Here is an 8968-nt window from a genome sequence, read left to right as displayed (position 1 = left end):
GCAGGGGCGGGCCGGGCCTGGGGGGGTGCATTTGCACATGCAAAACAAGCCTTGGGGTGCATTTGCACATGCGAAAAAACCCAACAACCCTGGGGAGCCAGCACCCAGTGCAGGGGGAGGATGAGCCCACCCTGGTACCCAGGAAAGCGCGCCCTTAACCCCCTTCCAATTGCCCAGGGTGGACATGGGCTGTGATGAGCAGCTGGCACTCGGTGCCATGCAGCCCCCAGGTTTCCACCATGGGGGTGGTCGGAGGAGCAGGGGTTTGGGGGCTGGGGGGGTCCTGCCAATTCCTGCTTCCTCTTGCATTCTGGTGCAAGGCCTCGTGCGGTTGTGTTTCTGCAATTCTGCATTTCGGTATGGTACGGGAGACTCGTTTCCAAACAAAGGCAAGGTCACCCCGCGAAGAGCCGGGAGCCGAGGGGCTACAAAGCACTTCGCCTGTCTAGGACGCGGTGCAAACATGAACTGATTAAATCGAGTCAATGAAGCAGTGGGGGAGCCTGGGCCTCGACTTGCAGGCTGCTGCCAGTTTTGCAGCGCGGGCTTCAACCTGGCAGCAAGGTTGTGCCTTCGATATTGGCTCTCAGCAAAAATAACAGCCCCTGGAAAATGGTACACATGAATTTCTAAGTGACACGGGCACAAGCAGCGTGCTGCTGAAGTGGGGCGCCAAGCTGAGCGTGCATTTGGATGAGGATGCGATGCAGTAGGGAATGGGGTTAGCAGGGCATCTGGAGTTGCGGGGGGGGGGTGCTGTTTGATGACGGCCCAGCCCTACCAGCTGAGTCACAAGGAAATCAATGAGACTTGATGTGAATAAGGCCTACCTGTGTGTGTGTGTGTGTGTGTGTGTGCAGGACATTCATTCATATAAGGTGAAACCTGGAGGGTTTGGCCATTGAACGGTTCCTTCCTGTAAAATGAGTCCTTTTTTGGAAGAGTTGGGGGTCAGGGCGTTATCTCCCCAGGGAAATGCGTGTCACCCTGCCTGCGCGACATGGCACAACACCAGGGAGGAGAAAGCAGCAGGGGGAACTGTGCAAATAGCTGTAGAGCACAGTTCTGCAATTACCTGGGTGGGGGTAATTGTGTGGGACTTAACGAGCCATTTATGAATGGGCCGGACTGGTTTCTCTCCCTATTGGATCCCTATGCAGAGCCCAGCCGACTTCCTCAGCAGCCTGTGTGGGGCATGTAGCTTGCCCAGCTGCCCCAAGGGCTCCCGGAGGAGCTGGGAAGGGCCACGTGGGGTCTCAGGCCTTTGGCTTCTTCCTTCTCCCTGTGTCGAGGGACCCAGAAAACAGCCTGCAGGGACCAAAGGCCTCTGGAAACAGAAGTTCACCTTCTAGTGGCAGGGCGAGGACAGGCTGTTCGACTCTCGGCCCTTGTTGCAAGGGGTTCATGTCTTCAGATGGGGGGTCCGCACCTGCTGCAGTCCAGTCACTGTGCCACCTCCGACTGCAGGCGGGCGCTGAGCCAAGCATTGCTTTGGGTCCTGTCTGTGAGAGGAGCATCCTGACACCGCCACACGACTGATGATCCAGAGCGATCCCCACGGTTGTCAATGGAGCTCGTCCAGGTATGCACTGATGTAACCGAGTGCAGAACTTGGCCCTTTGCAAAGGGTCTACACGCACCCTGTCGGGACAGAGAGGCACGCAGTGGGTGCCCAGCCTGGTATCACGATTCACCCAAAGCAACACAAGCGGCATCTGGAAGGAGCATGGTGCACGAAGGGGCACACGCATTGCACCAGGGTGTGCTCCGAAGACCTCCGCAGGGTCCTTCCAGCCATACTGCTTTATGGCGCAAGCATAGTCTATGGAGGGGAATCCAAAGGGCCCAGTGGACCCAGTGCGGGAGCTATGCACGGGCTCTTAAAGGGCATGGCAATCGCATGCTCCTCCAAAGAGGTGCTACCCCTAAACCCATACCCCTACCGACCTGCCCTGTATCTCCTCTAGAGAACATACAAGGGCAAAAGTACCTCATCAGAAATGTCCAGCTACAGGGAAGAACACAAAGGCTTTTATAAAAACTCAAGGTTTTCTTTAACACGAGGAGAAGGAAGCCATGCGACGTGATGGGCAAAGCAGGGGGTGTGCAACCAGGAGCCCCGGAGGTAAAACCCTGCCTGCCCATGTCTGTCTCTGTGACGTGGGGCAAACCCCTCCAGCTCTGTGACTCTCAGCTTCCCTATCAGTAAAACGGGGATCATCGCGGTTAATTAGCCCGTTCCCAGAGGCTTCATTAATATCCCTCCCCTTCTTTGGAAAGGCTGAGCCTTGCATATTATTAATTAGAGGATTATGTCAAATAAAAGCAACCACAAGGCCCGGGTGCGGGGTGGCTGTGTAGAGCAGCAGGGGCCGGATGAGGCAAGGGGGAAGGTTAAGTGGAAGTGTCCATCAGGGATGAGGTGGGGACAAAAAACATCCTGTGAATGCTGTGAGGCAGGGGGAAGCGCACTCCAGCCCTAGGAGAGGCTGCCATGCCGCTTCACCGCCCTTCTCCGCACAAAGGCTGAAGGGAGCAGGGGCCTGAGGGAGATCAGCATTAATGAGGAGCCGGCGGTCTCAGGGGGCTTCCAGCAAAGGACAATAGGCAAGAAGCTATTGATGATCAGCAGGGCCAGATGCAATTCTGGGAAGGGGCTGAGGACCTGAGGAGAGGAGTCTCCAAAGTCTCCTTGCAGCCATCTCTGGGGACTGATGGAGAACAAGTGAGGTGGGAGAATGGCAGATGTAAGATGGTTATGTGGGGGGGAATTACCAGCCAGCTAGAATTGCCTGACCTCACAGCTACAGCAAAGAGCAAGCTACCCGAGCTGGAAATACCCCGAACACAATAATGCGTCCGCCCTGTGCCATGAGAATTTAATCTGAATGAAGATTGCAAGAACTGGCCCCTGACGAGCAGCAAGTGTCCCGGGTTCTCTCACTTCCTCCGAGGTAGAGAAAAGCCAGGACTGAAAGGCATTGAATACAAAGGGGATTTGTTCCTGAGGGTGCAGGTCACGCAGATAACCCAATCCACGTGGGGCTGTGGCTGAACAAACTCTCCAAGGCATCACATTAATGCTCCCACTGCATAAACTCACCCATTGGCTGTGGTGGAGTGTGTATGGAGCTTGCTGGTGGGTTGTGCTACAAGTGCCACCTAGAAAGGGGACCGCCAGAACGCCATGGACACTGTGGGTGGGAGCAGAAAGCCAGGATCTCATCACTAAACATGAATGGGGAGCGCTTGGAAAATTGGGACAATTTAGAGAAGGCCAAGGGGGAGAAAAGAAGACTGAAAGGGAGGCCTAGGGAACAATCTTTGAAAGCAAGATAAGATGGTTGTAAAGAGGATGGTGAGCAATTGTTCTCACTGTCCTCCGAGGATTACTGAGAGAGGCTGTGGAATACGTACAGGTTAGACCGGGGTGTCAAGCATCCAGCCCATGGGTCAGATCCAGCTTACAGAGCCCCATCATCCAGCCCCTGGTGCTGCCCTGCTAACCCATGCGCTGTGCCAGACTGACCCTGTGCAGAGTACCACGGACATGTGCCACCCATGGCACTCACTAGGACCAGGTCCCAGGCTATGTTACAGGGGATGCACAGTTGGGCTGGCATCCCAAACCAGCCCGGGCAGGTGCTATATGCACTGGATCAGGCATGTGGGTGGGGAACGTCTGTGGGCCTGATCCAGCCCATGGACTGGCCCAGTGCCACTCATCCAGCCCACAGGACCAGACAAGGGGCCTAATCCCCCTAGGTTAGACCGACACTAGGCTGGAAGGGTTTAGGCAGAGGTATTCCTGGCTTGAGCAAGGATTGGATTCGATGACCTCCCGAGGGACCTTCTAGCCCCTTTTTCTAGGATTCGGTGGTTCTCCTTATTCCCGGCCTCCTCGTTCCTGCCCGTTCCATGCGAGTGGAAATCACTTAATTTTGATCTGAATTGCAAACCTATCTCCATCCGGGCTTGGGGCATAGCTGCCTGGAACTGACCTTGACCGGCCAGCCCTGTCTGCACCCACAACAAAGCCACCCATGTTGGGGGGGAAGGACATTTTCAGTCGTCCGCCTGGGGATCTAGCACAGGCTGGACTAAGATTTGAGATCGGGGGGCGTGGGGAAAGAGGTGTCCTGAAAATGCCACATTCCAAGCTTTCCCCTTCTCCAGTTCACGACGGGGTTTTGTGATTCTTAAGCACAAGGGACTAATCTCTGTACATCCAGCCAGTCCCATGACTGAAATGTAAGCTCGGTGCAGAGAGCCAAACAGAAAACAGGCTAAAGACCAGAACCGGCTTTCCAGCAGAGAGAGAGTTGTTATAGCCAAGAGCCGCGGGGGGCAGGGACAACCTCCGGGTGAAGCCTAGAAACGAAGACCTCAGATGGGGTTTTTCAACTTTTTTTCATTGGCGGACCCCTAAACAATTTTGCACGGAGGTGAAGACCCCTTTAAATTGTAAGTGTGGGTATTCGTCTACTGTTGCTTGATCATAGTCATCTTTTGCAGACCCCTTAGGTATAGTCCGCGGACCCCTGGGGGGTCCCCGCAGACCATAGGTTGAAAACTACCGCCTTAGAGCATTTCTTTGTTTCAGTTCGCTTTTCCTGGCCTCCCCTTCTCCTGCACTGCCGAGCTCAGATCTCCCTGGCTCATGGGGAAACCATGTGTAGGAGGATTCCCTGTGCCCCGCTGTGGTTGGTACTGCTGGGGCCTGCTTCTCACTAATGATGCCGTGTGCCTCTGCCTTCATCTCTGCCTTTTGCTCTTTTTTTCTAATTCCTTCCACTCCAGGGCAGCCTCCCTCGTGGGACTCTAAGTAAACTTGGTGTGCTGTTCATCTCCCCTGTTGCCATAATCACAGCATTATTTCTCCCGTCATGTGCTTCTGCCAGCGGCCTGTTTACAGCTCCTGATCAGGCTCTTCCTCCCCGCGCTGTGCTGCCATGCCCCATTGCAGCATCTGCTCACTCCTCCTCCCTTGCCCAGCTCGAGAACCACTGAGCAGGGCTCCTGCAAAGCCCTTTCCCATCCAAGGGCTTCTTGGGGTCTCTCTCTACCAAAACTTGGGCAAGATCATTGGCAGAGGGTGCAACTGAGGGGCTGGTCCTCAAGACCCGCTTCCTAATCCCTGTGATTCATATTTCAGAGGCTTTTTCTCCATCCCTTCCCTGCCCTCCCTCCATCCCAGCCTCTAGCAGCAGGAGAGGAGCGGACACTGAGAGGACATGCAAAGAGACCTGCTGAGCTGAACATGCAGAATTTTAATAAAATCCCCATCCCCAGTGGGTTTTCTAGTGTTGGCCTTTCCCAAGGGGAACAGGAGGCAGAGGCCATGACTTCCCCTATTTCGCAGAGGCGCAGGTTCACTTCCTCATCCCCTCATCCTGTGTTTGCTCAGGCAGCTCCCCCCCTCCCAGCCCACATGCTTCAGTGGGAGTTCACTTGATCTCAGTAAATGCCTCAGGATTTTCCCCATGGACACTGGGAAGGGGAAAGAGGTCACTCGATCTCTCCCAGATCATTAGGTTGTGTTCCCCCCCACCCCATAGCCTCCTTCTTAATCTCTCTCCATCCCGTTGCAGAGACCTCCTGGTTCCTAATCCTGCAGCTCCTTTTGCTTCAGTATTTGCGGATTGGTGCATTGCATTGTGCTGCTCACCCCTTCCCCTATCACTTGCTCTTTTCCCTCCTTTTCGGATGCAGGGGAGACCACGCCACCCTCCCCAGCTTTCATAGACTCGTAGATTCATAGATCGTAAGGGGCTGGAAGGGACCTTGCAAGATCATCGGGTCCAGCCCCTTGCACTAGGCAGGCAGATAACTGGGATCAGGTGGCCCCAGCAAGCCATGTCAGCCAGGACCATGGTCCTCCCAGCTCTGTTTCCCACTATAGCAGCTCACCATTAAGTGAGACCATCTAATCGCAGGGTCTTTCCAGCCTTTGCTGGCCTGGAGAGCAAGAGGCGATGAGGACTGGAGGCTGACTCTTTGGGTTTGTCTGCCTGGGGTTACCTGGCATGATTCTGCACTGGTGTCACTCCCATGGACTACTTTGGTCCCTGTTGCTTAGAGCCCACTCAGAAGAGGGATAAGACCAGCTGCCCATAGACCCTTATTCCACAGTTGGAGCGACCACACCAAGCGTGACACTGGCTGGCATATCCAGACAAGGCTCATCTGGAGTTTCAGGGGATATCCCTTCCAGCTCAGAACAGGAGCAGAGCGCTAACCAGAGCAGCCAACAGGCCAGGTTCCCTTTGACATACATCAGCCCAGGAACCATGAATCACCCGGCAAGTCAGCTTGAAAACTAGAAACCCACAAAGCAGGGGAAAACAAAACACCATGAGCAGCATCATGAGTGCCTGGGGGCTTTCCTGTACTGACTCTTCTGCATGGATGTGCTAGGAAGCCCTTGCAGAGACCAGCACGGGTGTTAAATGGGTAGTATTGCCCTGCCCAGTACACTGATATACATTATGAATGACTTTCCCCATGTTTTCCCCTGCAGTGCTGTGGAGTTGGGAAGACAACCGAGAGCAACTCACCAAAGCCTAATACCAGGGAATGAAATGGGTTTTGGGGCGGTCGAGCCCTCGCAGGAATTCAGACGGATCCCGTCTCAACTCTATTCACGGTAATGCGGCTGGTAGCACCTTCCAGCCAAGGGTCACCAGGCCCTTTGCAAAGAGGATTGAGCTTTGCAATGCTCTGAAGAGCAGGATCCTAATTTCACACATGGGAAGGCTGAGGTCACTATTTTAAAACATATGTCAAGGCTGGTCAGAGCAGGGACCAGTTACTGCTGTAAAGTGCCCACAAGAGATGTAGAAGTGCTGAATACTGTCAGGATTTAGGGTTTTTAACCCTCCATTACTGAGGGCATGATTGCCAAGTGGTTAGTGCAGAGGCTGGGGACTCAAGAGACCTGCCCTCTCTTCCTGGCTTGCCACTGGCTTTTGGCAAGCCCCCCCGCCAATACTCTCAGATGCGAACACCCACGATTAGGCACTAAACCCACCGAGATACGTGACCCGCTTCCCAGAGACGCTGCATGCAGACATGGATTGCAAGGGGAGCTAAAAGTGCTTGAGACCCTGGCCACTCAGTCACAGCCCTGCAAAACCAGCAAGTATAGTTACGCCCACTTTACAGAAGGGGAAACTAAGGCACAGAGATAGCTTTCCAAGGCATGAGGAGTTGCCAGGTGGCTGGCTCACCCTAACAGGTGCTTCATGCCCCCTTTGAAAATCTTGTCCAAGGCAAGGAGCCAGAAGTGCAATTCTTAGTGCTCTGCTTCCCTACGTCTCTACTCCACCCCCTCGTCTGTCTGTTAAAGCAATCATTTGAGACAGGTCCATGTGCATCCACAGGGCCATCCTCTTTGGAGAACCACTGCTAATTTAATTAAGTCCTGTAAGTGTCAGCGGCTTGCTTCCAATAAGCAGCATGTGCCTAGTGACAGTGCTGTTGGAGGCAGTGAGACCCTCGGCCACTGCCAGGTGAATGGACAGCTGGAAGCCGATTCCCACCTTGCATGACCCAGTATAGGTGAGGGGGAGTCCAGGGAAACCAGCGGAGCTGCATCATGTTAAACAGAATCAGGCCAGTGTTCTCTGTTGGTGTCACAGCTTCACCGAGATGTCAACACCAGGGCTCCAGTTGACTTCAGTGCGATCCCAGTGGGGGCTGTTCTGCATTGGCATGCAATTCAGGGGGATCCAGAGGGTCTCCGAGGAAGCACACGATGCTATCCAGTCAATCTGTCCCATCACAGAGACCTCACCAGGTTTTGTTACCAGCCCAGTCGCCATCCCCAGAAGTTTCCCACTTCCGCTGGCTGCACTTGAGTGCGCTTGGCTGGTTTTGTGCATTCCTTCTGGCGGGAGATAAGATCTCAGTAGAAAGTTAAACAAACCCAGTTAACACGGCGTATTAATTGACACTCCTAGACTGGCTAACACAACACCTCCCATTCCTCACCGGCAGGCGTATTTGTCCTGGGACAAGAAGAAAGGCCCTCGTATTCAGACAAAATGGAGGTGAGAGTGAGAGCTGGAGAAGCCCACATGGACCAACCCCATCGGGCTGGTGCGGCTAAGTCAGAGACCACTTTCTTCTGCCAATGGCACACCAGGGAGTGACATGGCCTGTGTCAAGTCCATCTGCCTGCAACTCCCCACCTGGTGTAAGCAGACCAGGTGTCTGCTTGCACCTGGGTCATTTGGGGACAGGATGCAGAGCCAGGCTCAAAGTCATGACCAAGGATGCATCTCAAGGTCCCTCAGCCACCACCGTCCTGCCCAGCGGAACCTCAAACCCCACAGGCTCTGACAAACTTTACACCTTCCTCTGATGAAGGAAGCCCCGCAGTCCTGTCCGTCTACACCAGCCCCTTGCACCAGCCTCCGGTTGGGGAGGGAAGCGTTGCACAGTCACTTTTGTGTGCAGGCTTTTCTGGGCTGCTGCTTGCACATACAGATGCCGTGACAGGCACCCGCAGATGATGGAGCGTGTCACGGGATCTGCGACAGTGGCCGACGGTACCGCTTGCACAGGTGTGAGGGAAGGTGTGTAGCCCAGGTAAGACCGTTCCAAAACCGCAGTCCATGCACACGCAGGGGGAACCAGCATGAGGCCCATGCACTGCTCTCATTCTGCTTCAGCCCGGGGGCCTTTGGTCTCCGCAGCTGTCAGGGTGAGCTCATCTCCAAAGCATGTGTGCACCTCGGCTGGGCCTTGCACTCACATCTGCTGGAAATGTGAGGCTGGCTAATGAGCCAGGCCCAGGGGGAGGCACTGGCATTGTGATGATCTGTTGTAAGAGGTGTGCTCTTGCACCGGTGGACGCCTTGCTTTCAGGGCTAGCTTGGCACAGACTAAACCTCCTTACCCACAAGACAGCCGCAGTGGGGTGCCTAGCTCATGAGTCCCGGAGTACCTCCTTCCAAGAAGCCTC

This window comes from Alligator sinensis, unplaced genomic scaffold (assembly GCF_000455745.1).
Source record: "Alligator sinensis unplaced genomic scaffold, ASM45574v1 scaffold402_1, whole genome shotgun sequence".
Classification (NCBI taxonomy): domain Eukaryota; kingdom Metazoa; phylum Chordata; order Crocodylia; family Alligatoridae; genus Alligator; species Alligator sinensis.
The sequence above is the reverse complement of the archived record's forward strand: the minus strand, read 5'-3'. Positions refer to the sequence as shown.